This window comes from Strongylocentrotus purpuratus, unplaced genomic scaffold, assembly GCF_000002235.5.
Source record: "Strongylocentrotus purpuratus isolate Spur 01 unplaced genomic scaffold, Spur_5.0 spur5_scaffold_7, whole genome shotgun sequence".
Classification (NCBI taxonomy): domain Eukaryota; kingdom Metazoa; phylum Echinodermata; class Echinoidea; order Camarodonta; family Strongylocentrotidae; genus Strongylocentrotus; species Strongylocentrotus purpuratus.
In genome coordinates, this window is record NW_022145613.1 from 4,302,451 (window position 1) to 4,318,003 (window position 15,553).

The 15,553-nt window shown below is 36.9% G+C and overlaps 1 long non-coding RNA gene across 1 annotated transcript; it reads right to left on the reverse strand.

Annotated features, from left to right (window-relative positions):
* Positions 1–6,332: 6,332 nt before the first annotated feature.
* On the reverse strand, positions 6,333–9,003 carry LOC115919985. The gene is made up of 2 exons (XR_004062106.1): positions 8,723–9,003; positions 6,333–7,910 (listed from the first exon to the last, which is right to left on the reverse strand). It is a non-coding gene; the product is annotated as an uncharacterized LOC115919985 (long non-coding RNA).
* Between the last annotated feature and the right edge of the window lie 6,550 nt (positions 9,004–15,553).

A 15,553-nucleotide genomic window follows, 5' to 3' on the forward strand; every position in this document is an offset into this window, starting at 1 on the left:
GAGGATTGAGCATTACTTCAGGTGTTTATGTCATATATTGTTTGAAAAACCATAACACTGAGGGGGGCTTATTGGGAGCATGTCCAAATATATTATCATCTTGTAGATCCTCAAACAATACCATAACATTAGTGAACATTTGATGTCAAATGACCTCCCCCAAACTATTTTTAGAAGATATTTCTTCATACAATACTTTTTCAGGTTTTCAAGCATGCATGCCCCTTTCATCAAGACGATGAATCTTTATACATGTATGAAAAAACAAAGTTTGTACAAATTTCCCCCTGGTCTGAATAGGTCGTATAATGTCACCTGCATTTGACCCTGGTATTATTTCTTTTTCTCAGGCTTGTTTAGACCCCTTAGGGCACTGGCTGCTCATAATGAGGGGAAAATAGTGGTTTTATGCTTCAAAGAAATACTCTCTATTGTTCCCAAGCGGTTTGTTTCCTGTTCAGAGGTGTGCAAATTACAGAAATTGTGTCCTTACATTTGCAAGTTGCAACTACATGACAGACAATACGCCTCACTTATAAAGTTTTATGTCAGTTTTGTGTATATTTTAGTGTAATATTTAGTACAAAGGCACACAGGTGCATAAACACTGGGATGGGGCACGTTTGAAGGAAATATCAAATCTTGTTTATTGTTAATTTTTAATGTTTGGATGTGGAAAAGAGCCAAATAGTGACCAAGATTGAAGGTACAAACTTCAAAACTGTGGTTGATGAACTCAATAAAAGTGTGAAAATAATGATTCCTTCTTGAGAGGCTCGTTTTAGATATGCTGCAATATATTATTATGCATTTCTCGGTTTTGTTTGTTCAGGAGGCTTTTCTACCATTTCATTTTAATTAAACATGTTTTTGGGGGCTCCTTTCTACTTTCTAAAGATAAATCTCTTGCCAATTCCATACATTCTTTCACTAATAGTTTATTAATTAATATTTAGGAGGTGTTTTGGGGGAGGCAAGATTACATCCAAGGAGCTCCCATACAATGTAGGTCTACTTTACATTGTGAATCACCCATATCATATTTTTCAATCTCAGCAAATATTCTTTGCAGCCATTTCCTCTTCTCTGAGTGATAAATCTTGACTTGGGTCACTTCTGATGATGGCATCTGGTCACCAAATGGTTCTCTGGAGGGCCATGAGTATAATTGGAAGGTACTCTGTATATAAGTACTTATATGGCTGGTGACCTAGCTAGCTATCAAAAAGTGCCAAGCAACTGTCTGCAGACTTCAGTTTCAACATGGTATGCAGCATAACCTTCTCTAAGACACCGTTCTCACTCACTTTGAAAGTGGTCTTAGTTAGACCGCTCCAGAGGAACGGGTCTTGAAGAACGGTTTGCGAGCGTTCACACTCCGAGCAGTTTTTTATGGCTCAAACCGCTCCACGAGTCAAAGTGGTCTTGTTGCTATGGCAGCTCAGGTCAGCAGGTCAATTTTTTCGCGCGCGGAATACAAACCGTATGTACCGTACTACATGTTTTGCACGGAACGTCACTAGCTCACTTCCAGTCAAAGTACGCTTCCGTTCACATTGCACGTTAGAGCGGCCCAAACCGCTCTTAATAAGACCCGTTCCTCAAGACCACCTCCCGAGATGGTCTTCTGGAGCGGTCCAGAAGTCCACTTCCTGGACCACTTTGACCGTTCACACTCACCTAAGAACTGTTCCTGAGGAACGGGTCTTAGTTAGACCGCTCCAACGAAGTAAATGAGAACGGGGTCTAAGTCTTCTTTGCGGATAATAATTGGATGAAATCTATTCCAAAATATTGGATGAACATGATGGAATGCTGCCTGAAATATTATTATTGTGTAATAGAAGCACATTCAAAGGGGAAAACAGTTGAAAAGAAAGGAAATACTTGTAACATATCAATTTAAACCCACAAAAAATGTATTCACAAGCTTGCCCTTAACATACTAGGAAGAAATACATATCTTCCCCATATCATTTTTCTTCATATTCTAACAGTACATATTCATTGCATGAAACCCTGGCTAAATATTGACTTAAGCCATCCCCGCCAAGTGTCTGCATTTTATCCCATCTTCCCATTATTATTATCCTTCTCAGCCCAGACATGGGGCATGAAGCTGAACTTGATATCATAATAATCATGTTTTTTTCAACAAAAGGACATTATTGACACAATGCTCGAACTTTGGAATTCTCTCTTTTCATAAAGGAGAATTAAATGTCCATTTAATACTGTTTTCAAGCGTGCGTTTATGCCCTAGAATTAATCCAAATATTGACCTTCCAGTCTGATATTCAAAAAAAAATTTATAGATTCCTTGTCAAACTGTTCTGGAGAAGGTAAACATGCAATTCTTCAGCTTAGACTAGAGCCAGAATGCTCTGAACTCTTAGCAAAATGATGTGAGCAAGCTCTTTGTGTCCTCAGAAGATAGTAACATTCAGGGCATCTTGTCGGGATGAGTCGGGTTTACACTTTGCAACTAGTTTGAATACATTCAACTTTTTTTTTACTCAAATGGATGAAAGAGTCTTTTATCAATTCAAGAAAGAAAAAAAGGTATTATGCAAACCAAACTTCTGCCAAGTCCAGTACCTGAGTTCTATTTTTCAAGCACAGAAAATTGAAAAGTGCCAATTGAAACTTCACAAATCTAATGAAATTATTAATATCCCTCATTATCTTCATTTGATGTACAACTGTTGTTCCCGATAAGTCCGGCTCTTTTCATACTAGAAATCCATTTTTTAATTACAGAGTTCAAATTGCAGAAATGGGCACAGTTTTCAATAACATTGGCCCAGGGAAGTTGATGTGTCTGTATCATATGATATTGTGTTTACAGAAGTTGTAAAAAACATGAGACGGATTCTTAATGTCTCGCCACAGAACAGGAAACTGTGTGTTTAAACAAATATAGGAAGGAAGGATGTAAAAAGATACATCTAGGTCCTACCAGTAAATGTCTAGGTGTGTTGTTTTCATTCAGAGAGCGAGACAGAGAGAGAGAAGGAGGGGTGGGACAGGGAGAGAGGAGTGCAACAAAGACCCATACTTTCTGTATATAAAGTGCCTTCAGGGTTAAGCAGAGATCAGTACCAAGTCTGCTTGCCTCCATCAATTCACAATTCAGGTGAAAAGGGGTCTGTCTTCACTTCTTCCAAAGCCCCTTGCCGTCAGCATCACGCAACCGATGCCTCCGTCCTCTAGAACCGCCCTGAAAGTCGCTACCTACCAAGCCTTTAAGGGCTCTGGTTGGTGAAAATTATCCAAATATGACCACCTGCACTTTCTATTTCCTCTACTTCTGGGAGGATACATCTTTTGAGGGAAATCATGGAGGATTTTAGAAAGGTTTGGGAGGTTTTTTTTATTTGAATAGGCTGTGAAATGGCTCCAGGTTGTATGAGCAGTGGCAGGGAGGAATGCTTTTCTTCAATCAAGGCAGTAGCCTCATTGTGACCTACACCACAATCAGAAAGACAAACAGGTCCTTCACTAAATCAGCCATTCAATATCTTCAAAAGCTAAGTGTAATACTGTAAAGCTGTTATATTTAAAGGAAAAAAATCCTAATCTTAATTCTGATGTATGCCACTGTCTTAAGCATCTGAAGAATTTATCATGATTGTATTATAATAATTCATACATTATTTATCTAACAAACAAAAGGCTATTTGTCTCTTCCCTGGAAATAATTTCAGCACTTTCATCAGTTTATTACTAGTTACATACCAGTTACTTTTTAACAAATCCTTCAACAAATGGCCTTTACTAAATCCATTTGTACAAAAATATTCAAACAATCAAGAATATTAGTGGCATATGATTAATATAAGTGCCCTTATCCCATTTTTTATTGACTTGTTTTCCTCAATTTCTTGCTATCAAAAATTGATTGATGGCAGCAACATTCTTATCAATTTGATTGAAACCCAAAAAGTGAGAGTTTTCAAACTATTTATTCAAACAGAACAAACCTGACACTTGACCCTTCAAAAATGTCTACAATATAGCCTCTCATATTACTTTGGTTTATATCTAGTGTAAATTTACAAGACTTTATTAAAGTTCTCTATTAAACGAACAGGTTCCTTTGATAATCTCACAGCCAAGCTCCCCATGCCATTTCCATACTTTTGTCATATTTCCCTGTGCTACTGTGTCACAAAAATGGTTGGAATTCTTTGGCTATGAAAATAAACTTGACCTGTTGGCACCAGATTCTTGCAGGGTCAGGCATCGGACAGGTGTAGATCATGAATCTTTCTCCTAGCCCTGATAAGGTTGATTTCAAAACCAAACTAAAGAGGATTTGGAACTTTTGGGGATATCATCAGAAATTTTCTTTGAGAAGTAAAAGGTGGACGATATCATATATTGAGAGCTAGAACGGTGTTTGCTGTCGACACTTTGTTAAATGGTATGCGTTAACGCCCTTACAGCTCTGATTAGACATTTTATTAGAGTTTTAGACTACACTGGAGAGTCATGTTCAAAGGGCCATCACAGACATAATTATGGTCTGTCTAGACTATACATGGACAATTAGGTCTATGGTCTACACCAAGTCCAAAAGACCTTCCAAGGGAGACAATTTAAATGAACAGCGTAAGAAGTTAAGAACAAGCCACAAACTCCTTGGTCACTTGGCGGTAAGGAGTTGGCATCCTGAACAGGACAAACAGGTACACTCTATTTAAGAATAAGATTACACTGGAGACCACTTCACCTGTACATAAATGGCTATTATTGCCTGTGTCTACATACATGTAACTGATGGGATTACCAATGAAGATCAAGTATCTTTGCATCACACCTACTCTTCAAGGAAATAAAACCACTGCTAAAGTGATACAATCCTAGCTTATCTCTCATTAGAAGTGGTTTTCATTGTCTTCGAAGCAAGCTCTTGGTCAGTCTCACTGTCAAGTGTGTTGGGATTAGGATGAACCAGCTAGGCTAGGTGGTCTAGTAGACACAAGAGCAGTTACCATTGTGCCCATTGTTCAACAAAGTTGATTTGAAGTTTTAAACCTTCATGATGTAATATAACAGTATTCTAATCCCCTTTCATCTCTGTTGGAGGCATTTGTACTTGGTGAATTGTGAAAGCGGGATCATCTGAGCCACCATAGAATAACAACATCTAGACCATTTATCCATTTAAAAACTAAATAGTTAAGTTTGGATACTTCAAAAGTCAAATACATAAAGAGGAGGCAGTGAATGGCGGTGGTGACTTACACACCAGTCCTGAACAGCACGAGGCACCTTTCTTACTCTACCTGCCCATCCATCAGCATCAAAGAGTAAAACAATTTTTTCTGTCATGCTCAAGTAACCCAGCTTAGAAGGATGTATTCAGGCCTATTACATCATATCCAGAAATTTCAAGCTTCCATTCTTTGTAATTCTCTGTGGTATTATCATCATAAACTTATAACGCAGTTAGCATGGTGAATGGGCTTAGCTTAAGATATTAACCCCACCTCCTCACACACAAAAAAAAGGTTGATAATTTTACTATTTAAAAAAATATCAATTTTACAAACTTCCAGAACAAACTCATATTTCATATATACGGTAGGCCTACATGTACTTCAACAAAGAGCTAATTGATGCCATTTCGCTTTCAAAACACTGTGCAAACAGGCTTTCAAATAGATGCACTGGAGATGACCAGACCACCAGCAGTGAAGGAATGCTATAGATGAGTCTGGGTAATCCATTGTCATTGTCATATCATTCACGAACACCTCTACATGTGAAGCTAGTCAGATAACAATAAGAAACCTTATTACGCAGAAGAGAAATACTTACAATCCCTTATTTAAACATTTTACCATGAAAATAACCTTTTGACTTAACCTATTGCCGGGAGGGTGGTTCCTGTATACTAAAATTATGGAGATGACAGAATTAAGTAGTAGACTAGATTTAATAGTACATGTATGTATCAGAATATCTCACAATTACATTCAAAGTGCACTCACTTCTTATCGAGGGGCTCTGTACGGGGCATGGATGTTGAAAGATATCTACGAGGGAATAATGTAAAGATAGCAGACATTCTAGCATTCAAGTTCAAATACATACTGGCATACATAACAAGCCGATCTTACACACATGATAAGGAGGGCATGTTGTACTGGGGTGAATGCAGACTATGCATGTGGGTAATGAATAAATAGCTTGGAGGAAGCATCCTAGCACTTGGTAGTCGTTAGGCGAACCAGCTTGAGACGAGGCCACAATTGGCCACCGCTGGTTTAGTGGCAGATCTTGCCCGCTGCCTTCAACTCTATGTGTCCATGCCTTCACCTAGCCTAATTCAAAGCAAATTGTTTGACATGACTTTTTTTTTGCCTTCATAATATAATAGACCATAGTTTCCAAGTAGAGTTAACTGCATCAATCCATTTCATCTTTCCTACATCGAGGGAAAAGTTTAGAAAGGCAAAGCCCTAATATCCATCCTTGACAATTTATGGCAAACATCAGACTGATTTAGAAGAGACAGTATAGCTAATTCATCCTATCACTACCGTATATGGCCAAGAAGGCTGGACTTACTTGTTTCCCATGGAAGTAAGACTATCCTTTATCCTGTACAACATTGCATCTAAAATCCATGTGCTGTCATCTATTAAGACAGGTCTACGTTTGCCGGACATTTTTCCTCCATCATCGCCGCACGACATCACCTTTTTCGCAACCCAGGTGCCAAGAAACAAACCGTGCATCCTTGCTGGCCCATATTTAATACCAGATCCATAATCTCCTGCTCAAATCTCTAAAGAATTAGTCATGACGTTGGGCGACACCTTGTCAGACTAATGTTCATGTTCACGACCAATCATGCTGGGTTCTTGTCTGTTACGATGGCTCCGCGGAGGTCAGGCCCTCGTTCTGGCATGTTTCAAGGTGAAGAATGCTAACTAAAACATTGATGGGTGGCTGGGCTACTCCTACGTCTCATTAGCGTCCAACCAACAAAGGTGATGCTTGGCAGACAATGTTTTTGTCTGAGTGCTACATTTTGTTATTTCACCAGCAGCTATTTCTCTATGAGTAGTACAGGTATTCAACATTAGGAAAGCTAAAGCACTGCTACAACAGGCAGGCATCATATATGTTTTTTACAGAACTATGACGATTTATGCACACTTCAATCACTTTCAATATGGATACAAGAAAGTTTGACACCACACTTCAATGTGTCTTAATTAATAAAGAATTCAAGATGAGTGGGAATTACCAAATCTGGTTGTAAAAACAAAAAGAAAATACTTGGGAATTTCTTTTAGGCAATATACCGGTAATCTTTTGCCTGACCTGAGCTGTGCTCAGTAGAAATCCACAAAATTGAACTAAAAATATACAAACCTCTACAGTCTACACAAAATAACAATCCACTATCAACAGGTATCTAGAGTTCTAGACATACTGACAAATATCAATCATTTCTACATGACAGACTTTCACATTCAAGCCATACCCTCTACAGTATCTAACACATGATTAATAACAAAAATATATCAACTTTGAACACAACGACCTAGATTCTAAGTCATTCATACCAAACTCTTCAACAAAGAGTCTGCATTACACAAAGATTCAATTGAGCATGAATAGAGAATTAAATGTTGTTATATCGATGCATGTACAGTTTTACACACACATTATCATCCACTTTTCAGATCACTATCCATCAAATATTCTGCTGGGAACCTGAAGATCTATAAATGTTTGTAAATTGATAATCAAAGATGATAATCAAAGTTCTTGTATTGTTTATAATCTTACCTTCATAACCTTGGGGGCTTGCTTGGTGAATCGCACTCAGTATACAAAACATGAATATGAATCCACATTGAAGGGCACTGGAAGGCCCAAAATGGTGCCTGAATAAAAAGAAAGTGAAATAAATATGATTTTTCATTAACTGATAAAAGGTGTTTCCCCTGAAATTCTATATTACAGATGTACATACATATCATTAAACAGATAGAAGCAAAGACTGGCAATAAATTCCATAACAAGCCTTAGTTTTATTGTAGGGGCATATTGCATTGGTGTGGGGGTGGGGTCCATGGCATGGGGATAGATCATCTCCATAAAAAAAAATGGTAATATTTACAGGGGTAGGGGCACATGCCCTGCCAGTACTGTATTTCTGTTTAAAGATGATTTTTAATTTTGGTATGGTAGGGCCTGGTACAAAGGCAAACTAGTCTGTATCTACTCAATAACAATGATAATGATTTATTTTAAAGCTATAAGTTACTCTTCATTGGACTTTTAAATTGCCACAGACTTGTGATATATCATTCTTTGTTATGTTAATGCAGAACTGAAGATCAAGAGCTAGTAGTAGCACTTGCAAATTAGAAAATTAATGTCAAAACTTTGTGTCAAACTTTAATGAGCATCGATCCCGGCATCAACAGGATCAATGAATTTCATTTTCAAAATTGAAGTCAATGTGAAGTAAATCAATATACATGTACTGATAAAAAGTAACAATGTATGTATTCCATGTTTTCCACCACATACATCATTGATCATCATCACTAAGACAAAGATACCAACTCATCATGGACCATGCCGACTGAATCAAAATGTAATTATTCAATAACTCAACGTGCTCTGTAAATAAAAGTCATGAAATCACGCATCTACTTCGTCTAGTTCATGCAAAAGCAAACATCCTTACCTTGGTGCCATGTTGACCAGATTTCTGTGATGATATCCAGATGTATTTTTAATGTTTATTCCGAAAAAATAGAGGCAGGTCCAATCACTAAATGGATACCAACGGTGCGCTAACATCCAACTATGCCGGAGCTGCGGCACTATCGGTATTCCGTATTCTGTTTCAATCAATCCAACTCATACAGGCATGGATGCCCCGCACTCACAACCTCTGTCAGCTGTACTGTTCCAGCTGAGATGCACACTCGAAGTAAGTTTTGGGTTAAACCGGTGTATGTATCTAGCTGTGTGTGTACCGTGCCGAATCGAACTATCCACAATTTCTATTGCCAATTTGATACAGAATAATATTTTACCTCGAGATAAGAAAAAAGTTGTATACAAAATATATACAATAATTTTATTTAATATATAATAACCAATTATGTTTTTTGTTTGTAAATTTTTTAATCGTACAAAAGACATTATATCTAAGAATATACAGTTTATCTGATTAACATTTTGTATTAATCTATTGGGCTATTCCATTACTAAGAAAATAGGGGTAGCACTGAGGTTATAAGATATAAAAGTTGGTATCTGTTTTTGATTACCAGTATTAAACAAAAAAATAATAATATAATTTATGTTGTCACTTTCTAAAATATTTTTAAGAGTAAAATTATCAAAGTTTTGATGATTTAAAAATAGATTATTTTACATTTATCACCCCATTATATGTGTGGCAATCTCAAATGGGTTGACCAATCAGAACGGGTAAAAGTTTTACACCTGTTGTAATATCCTCGTTGAACAAGTTTCATCGAGGGTTTGTATTGGAAACCTGGGTTGTGGTGGATATTGGAGTGGGTGTTGTAAAATGCAAATAATAAGGTGAAAATAATATTATGTTATGGTGGTAGTGGTAGTGTATTGGTCATGCTGATTGTGGTATTCTAGTTCGTAAAAAGTACTGGTGGTGGAGGGCAAAATAATATTAGTTGTTGGATTGCTGGGGATTTGTTCTTGGATGGTGGTTGGAGTAATAGTGGTGGTGGTGTTGATGTGGTTGTTGTTGTTGTTGGTGGTGGTGGTGGTGATGCTTATGAACTTAGTGGGTTGTGGTGGGGGTGACAGTGGTGGGGGTATAGGTTGCGGTGGTGGTTGCGATGATAATATTAGTTGTTGGATTGCTGGGGATTTTTTCTTGGATAGTGGTTGGGGTAATAGTGGTGTGGTGTTGATTTTGATATTGATGTTGGTGGTGGTGGTGGTGGTGGTGGTGGTGGTGGTGGAGGTGATGCTTATAAACTTAGTGGGTTGTGGTGGTGGTGACAGTCTGCGGTGGTGGTGATGGAAATAGTGAATGTGGTAGTGGTGGTGGTGGTGGTGGTTATGAGTGACGGCTATAAGTTGCAAGATTGATATAGGGGTGGGTGAAAAGTGAATATAGGCTGCTATTGCGATTATTGCCGGGCTGTTGCAATATAAGCGATGTATGGATGGAAAGAGGCACGCGTACGAACCACAGTGACAATAGCTCCAATCCTATCCCAATAAATTTGGCGTCTACTATACCCATCGTCTACCACCCATCCAATTTTCTTTCATTACACATTTTACGACCCATTGTCAAAGTTCTTGCGGTAACTTTCAGAGAAAAAGCGGGAAGGGAGTCGGACAACAGTAATCGGTAGTGGGTGCCCATTTTATCGCGTGTGGTCAAGCTACTACCCGCATAAATATAGAATGACGGTGATACGGGCATCTTACACAACACATTGTTGTTTGTTGTGTGTGTGCATGTCATGAGATATGAACCTGATTCCTCTTTCCTCCATCGTGAGAGATTAGAGGGATGTTAGAGTAATGAAAATTATGACAGTGATAAGACAGTGGGGTAGTCAACTACCCCACTGTCTTAACTACCCCACTGTCTTATCACTGTCATCATTTGCATTACTCTAACATCCCTCTTTTCTATAGAGTAGCGTAGAAAATCGTTGAGGAGAGTTTAATTACTTTTTCATATATTCAAACAATGAGACATTGAATACCATTTCCTCAGTTTTAAAAACAGGTTTTTGTCTACCAATAACACTTGGATTTCTGTTTTGTTTATAATTATATTTGTTTAAATTTACTTTCTGGCTGTCTGTTCTGGTATTTTAAAAAAAATTGTTTTTCTCTTCGGTTTTGTGTTGTTGTTGATGTTTTTCGTTCGTTTGTTTGGTTAAGAAAATTGCATGCACTCTGTAAAGCGTAAGATATGAAAACAGATGATCATTTACATACCCCAAACTTCACATTGTATTTCACCCTATCGAAATAATATATTTAGACTTCATGCGATTGAATGCATTTTTCTTTTAAAAATATATAGTGTGTAGACCTATGTATACCTTCTCAAAGTTATTTTGTCAACTTTGCTGGGTTTCATTTATATTTTGTGTTTACTAAAAGAAGAACTTTCTGCACTAATATAACCCGGGAAGGAGGAAACAGATGTAAAAATAAAAGGTGGGTGTGTTTTCAATTTACTCTAACTTGGAAATATTATTTCAAATGTAATGAACAGCCGTTAAAAGACAAATGATAAATTATAAGTTAGGAAATGACAACTCTTATATTTTGTTTACATTTTTCCTTCCGTCAGCATTCGTATTATATCTGTCATTAACCCCTCTTACCAGAACTATAAATTACGTCAAAACAAACGGGCTTTCTCGAACAGACGCTGACCTGATATAATTGGCTAACCGAAATAATAATCAATCTAAAAACCAACTTCACAAGATAACGTGTAACCTGTGACACATTATAGAGCTAAGCTAAACATAAGGAAGTGGATCATTTTCCGACTATTTCCCCGTTCGTGTCAATCAGACTCCTTATCAGACAGGTTCATGCAATTCATCAAGTTGATGTTTATTTACGGAAATGAGCAAAGGTAATTCACCTGGTCATTATTGTTAGCCGCTGCGATTACTCATCGTTATTACTCTCTCGTCCTTTGCCATTCTTTCCTGTTCCTAAGGTTCTCTTATGTCTTTCCTGCTGTTTATTTCTTTCTTTCTTTCGTTAATTCGCTCTTTCGTTCTTCCTCCCCATTCTCTCACTGTATTCTGTTTGCCTCATTTTTCTCAGATCACTTTCTTCCTATTTCAATGAGTCTTTATGCTTTTCCTTTCCAATGATCTTTATTTTTGAAGAACGTTTTTGAACATTGAACATAACTTGTAACCGGTCTTTCTGCTTCCTGCCTCTACCCTCTCTTTCTCTCAATCACTTTCTCTCTCTCTCTCTCTCTCTCTCTCTCTCTCTCTCTCTCTCTCTCTCTCTATCTCCCCCTGTCACTTTCATGCTCTCTCTCTCTCTCTCTCTCTCTCTCTCTCTCTCTCTCTCTCTCTCTCTCTCTCTCTCTATATATATATATATATATGGAGGTGGTAGAGGAGGTGTCGTGGTTCAGTCACTCGACTCTCAAGTCTCAAGCCAAGGTTTGAGGGTTCGAATCCCAGCCCGGTACTCATGTTTTGGCAAGATAAATAGTCCACGATTGACACTCTACACCCAGGTGTAAATGGATACCTGGCAATTGCTGTGGTAAAATAATTGCAGGGCCCACCGGAAGAACATAATGTTCATCCATTACCTCATAAGCTAATCTAAAGAAAATGACGTTATGAAAGGCTGATAGTGGGCCAACGCAAATTTTGTTTCAAAATACAAAATATAGCAAATAATATAGGAGTAAATAACAATGAAGGCCAACATTACATATTTCGATACGAAAGAAAAATTCATCAAAGGGTAATAATGTGAAATGATAAAGACAAGCTGATATGGAACAGAAAAATAGAGGTTGTCAGTAAAATCCGTTCATTGATCTGTTGTGTACATTTAAAAGCACGCAATATCTGTATTAATAGTTGGCTAGACAAGCCTAGAAAGGGCACTTCGACAGCTTTAATTTGCAGTTTCGAGTTAGAATAGAAGAAACATGGGATCAAAAGTAGTCCCTTTTCGTGTTTCCATGTCTGAAACCATTTTACCAATATCGAAGTGAATCGAAACCCTGGGGTGATTGAAGTCATAATACATTTCAAACTGCATCCATCAACAGGACATTGCAACGGGTCAGAAAGATAGAAAGTGCTTTTAGTCAAGATTTACGCAGAGTTTCGCATTCTTAGACGCTGAGCTCAGAACAGAGAGGTGTGAGAGTATTTGTCTGCCGTAAATGGCGCTCTTCAAAATATTACTATTGATCTCAACACAGCTTTGGCCAAGCTGTCTGATTTCGGTAGCTTCGATCTGAATGACTCATGAAAATGACACATGTGTGGGAGATTTTTATATATCTTTATTTGGTTTACTTCATAAATTGTCAGTGAATACATCTATGACAGCCATGGGGCTTGATTGTGGTGGACCACCGTAGGTTTAATCATGAAAATAGGCTTGAAAATAATGGATTTAGAAGGAAATACCAACCTGTGGATAATGCATTCTTCTTGCAATAGTCATCTTACGAATGACTTCATGACATCATCCCTCTTCCTGTGCAGTATGTGTTTTTTCCATAACAGTCACAATTTGAAGAAGAAAACAAAAAATTCTTCAATTTTTGGTTTAGCTGTTGTTGACAATGTTCTGCCACTTGGAAAATCAAAATCAATCTTGACCTTTACAACAATCTTAACTTACATTTAAAAAAAAACACTTATACTTTTAAAAGAGATTATTCAGTAGCCCAATGCACCACCTATTGAAATAAAAATATTGCCCTTGAAAATTTGTTGAATGTCTTTACAATCGTTTTTATTACCATCTTCCATGAATGTGCACCTATACACAAGTCTAATATTTAACCAGATAACTGTCTATTCACCCAAGGAGCTCAAGTGTTGGGTTTGTATCATCCATGTGTTAAATATCAGTAGATCAAGAGGCTGTGAATTTGTTGAAGAGGGATATATTCATATTATTCTTAGTGGATAAATCAAGAGAGAGGGAGGCAGACAGACAGTGGGTGAGAGAGAGAAAGGATGAGAGATAGAGAAAAGGGGGGGGGGGGAGGGGGAGGAAGGGAGAGCATGAGGGGAACATGGGGATGACCAGGAGTCTGGATACTGAAATAAGATTAATTGGCGATCGGTCTAAAACCTGTTCATCTACTACCCAGTTTGTCTATTCCCATATGGTCTACACCCAGCTCGTTTAATCTCCATGTGGTCTACGTATCAATTGGTCTAATGACCATTTGGTCTACTATCTATTTGATTTAATAATAATTTAATCATGAATAATAATCATCAAATGATTACTAGACTTTATGGATGGTAGACAAACTGGGAATTAGACTAACTGGTTATTATACTAAATGAACAATAGATCAAATGGGTAGTGGACTAATTATTGTAGATTAGATCATACGGACATTAGCCTAAATGGACATTAGACCAAATGATAAGTAGACAAAATTATCATTAGACAATGTGGATATATTAGACGGGCTGGGTGTATACCACATGGGAATAGACTAAATGGGTAGTAAACGAACTGGTTGTAGACTAAAAAGCAATTTACCGGTACCCTAAAATAATACCAAGGACACATATTTTTTGCACCTTATCAATCATTTTATTATTGATCACAAATAAATAATTATAATTCACAACTTATATCAAAGATTTAGAATTTAGATATTCGAAATACCCTTTCCGGCAAAGATTTCATAAAATAATATACACACACAAATTCAATATACAAATATATATTATATACTTCATTCATATATTCTTGTTCATTGATTGGTTAAAAGTGTGTTACATGATAACAAAATAAACACACTATTTTGCCAAAAGGAATATTTACAGTTCCCAAGCCGTAATAGTACCTCAACTAAAAGAACTATTCATCAATCAATAGCATAATATTTACAAGGCAAAAATGAGACAAAAGATTGAACCCCTCCCCCCCCCCCCAAAAAAAAAAAAAAAAATATATATATATATATATGTATATATATATATGTATGGTGTTGGTTCACTATAAGCACATATATAGTAGCCCAGCAAATTGTGGAATGTCCTTATACCTATTGACACTATTTACAGTTTTAATGCAAATTACAACAAAGATCAACCTTTTAAGGTTTAATTAAAGTCAAATGCAGCAATAAATAAATTTCTGATATATAAAAGCAAACGTTTTAATTCAATTGTTACTCCATGTACTTCTTGTATAGATTTTACAGGAAGCACTATATAAATATATGGCACTTTACAAAGATGAATTATAGCTATGTTTGGTGGTTATAGATTTTACAGGAAGCACTTGCAAATAATGCACTCTTTATCACTATATGGCACTTTAAAACTATATAAATATATGGCACTTTACAAAGATTAATTATTATTGTTTGGTGGTCATGTTAAGAGGAGGCTCCTATGGGTTAACAAAAATCTGCGCATAAACTGTGCCCATTTTAATAAATAAAAATATATACAAACAAATTGTCAAGTTTTTCTAACTTCATGAAACTGTTCTTTAAGAGTGTAATATCCTGCAGGTATATACTGCCAGCTACGGCAGGAAGTTGCACAGAATGGAAGTGCTTGAAACAGAATGTAGAGGTGTCGAATAAATTAAGTGTTTTTTCCTGAATATCCTGGTTCAAGATATATCTTTGTCAATGTCAGAAAGATAGAGATATTACAACAAGCATAACATACATACTGGTCAATGTATTTTACAAGAAATGTGTGTGCACATATGTCAAAATTAAATAGGGTAAATCATGTTTCTGATTACCCTCTCCCACAGAATGCACATGAAAACGAGAGAC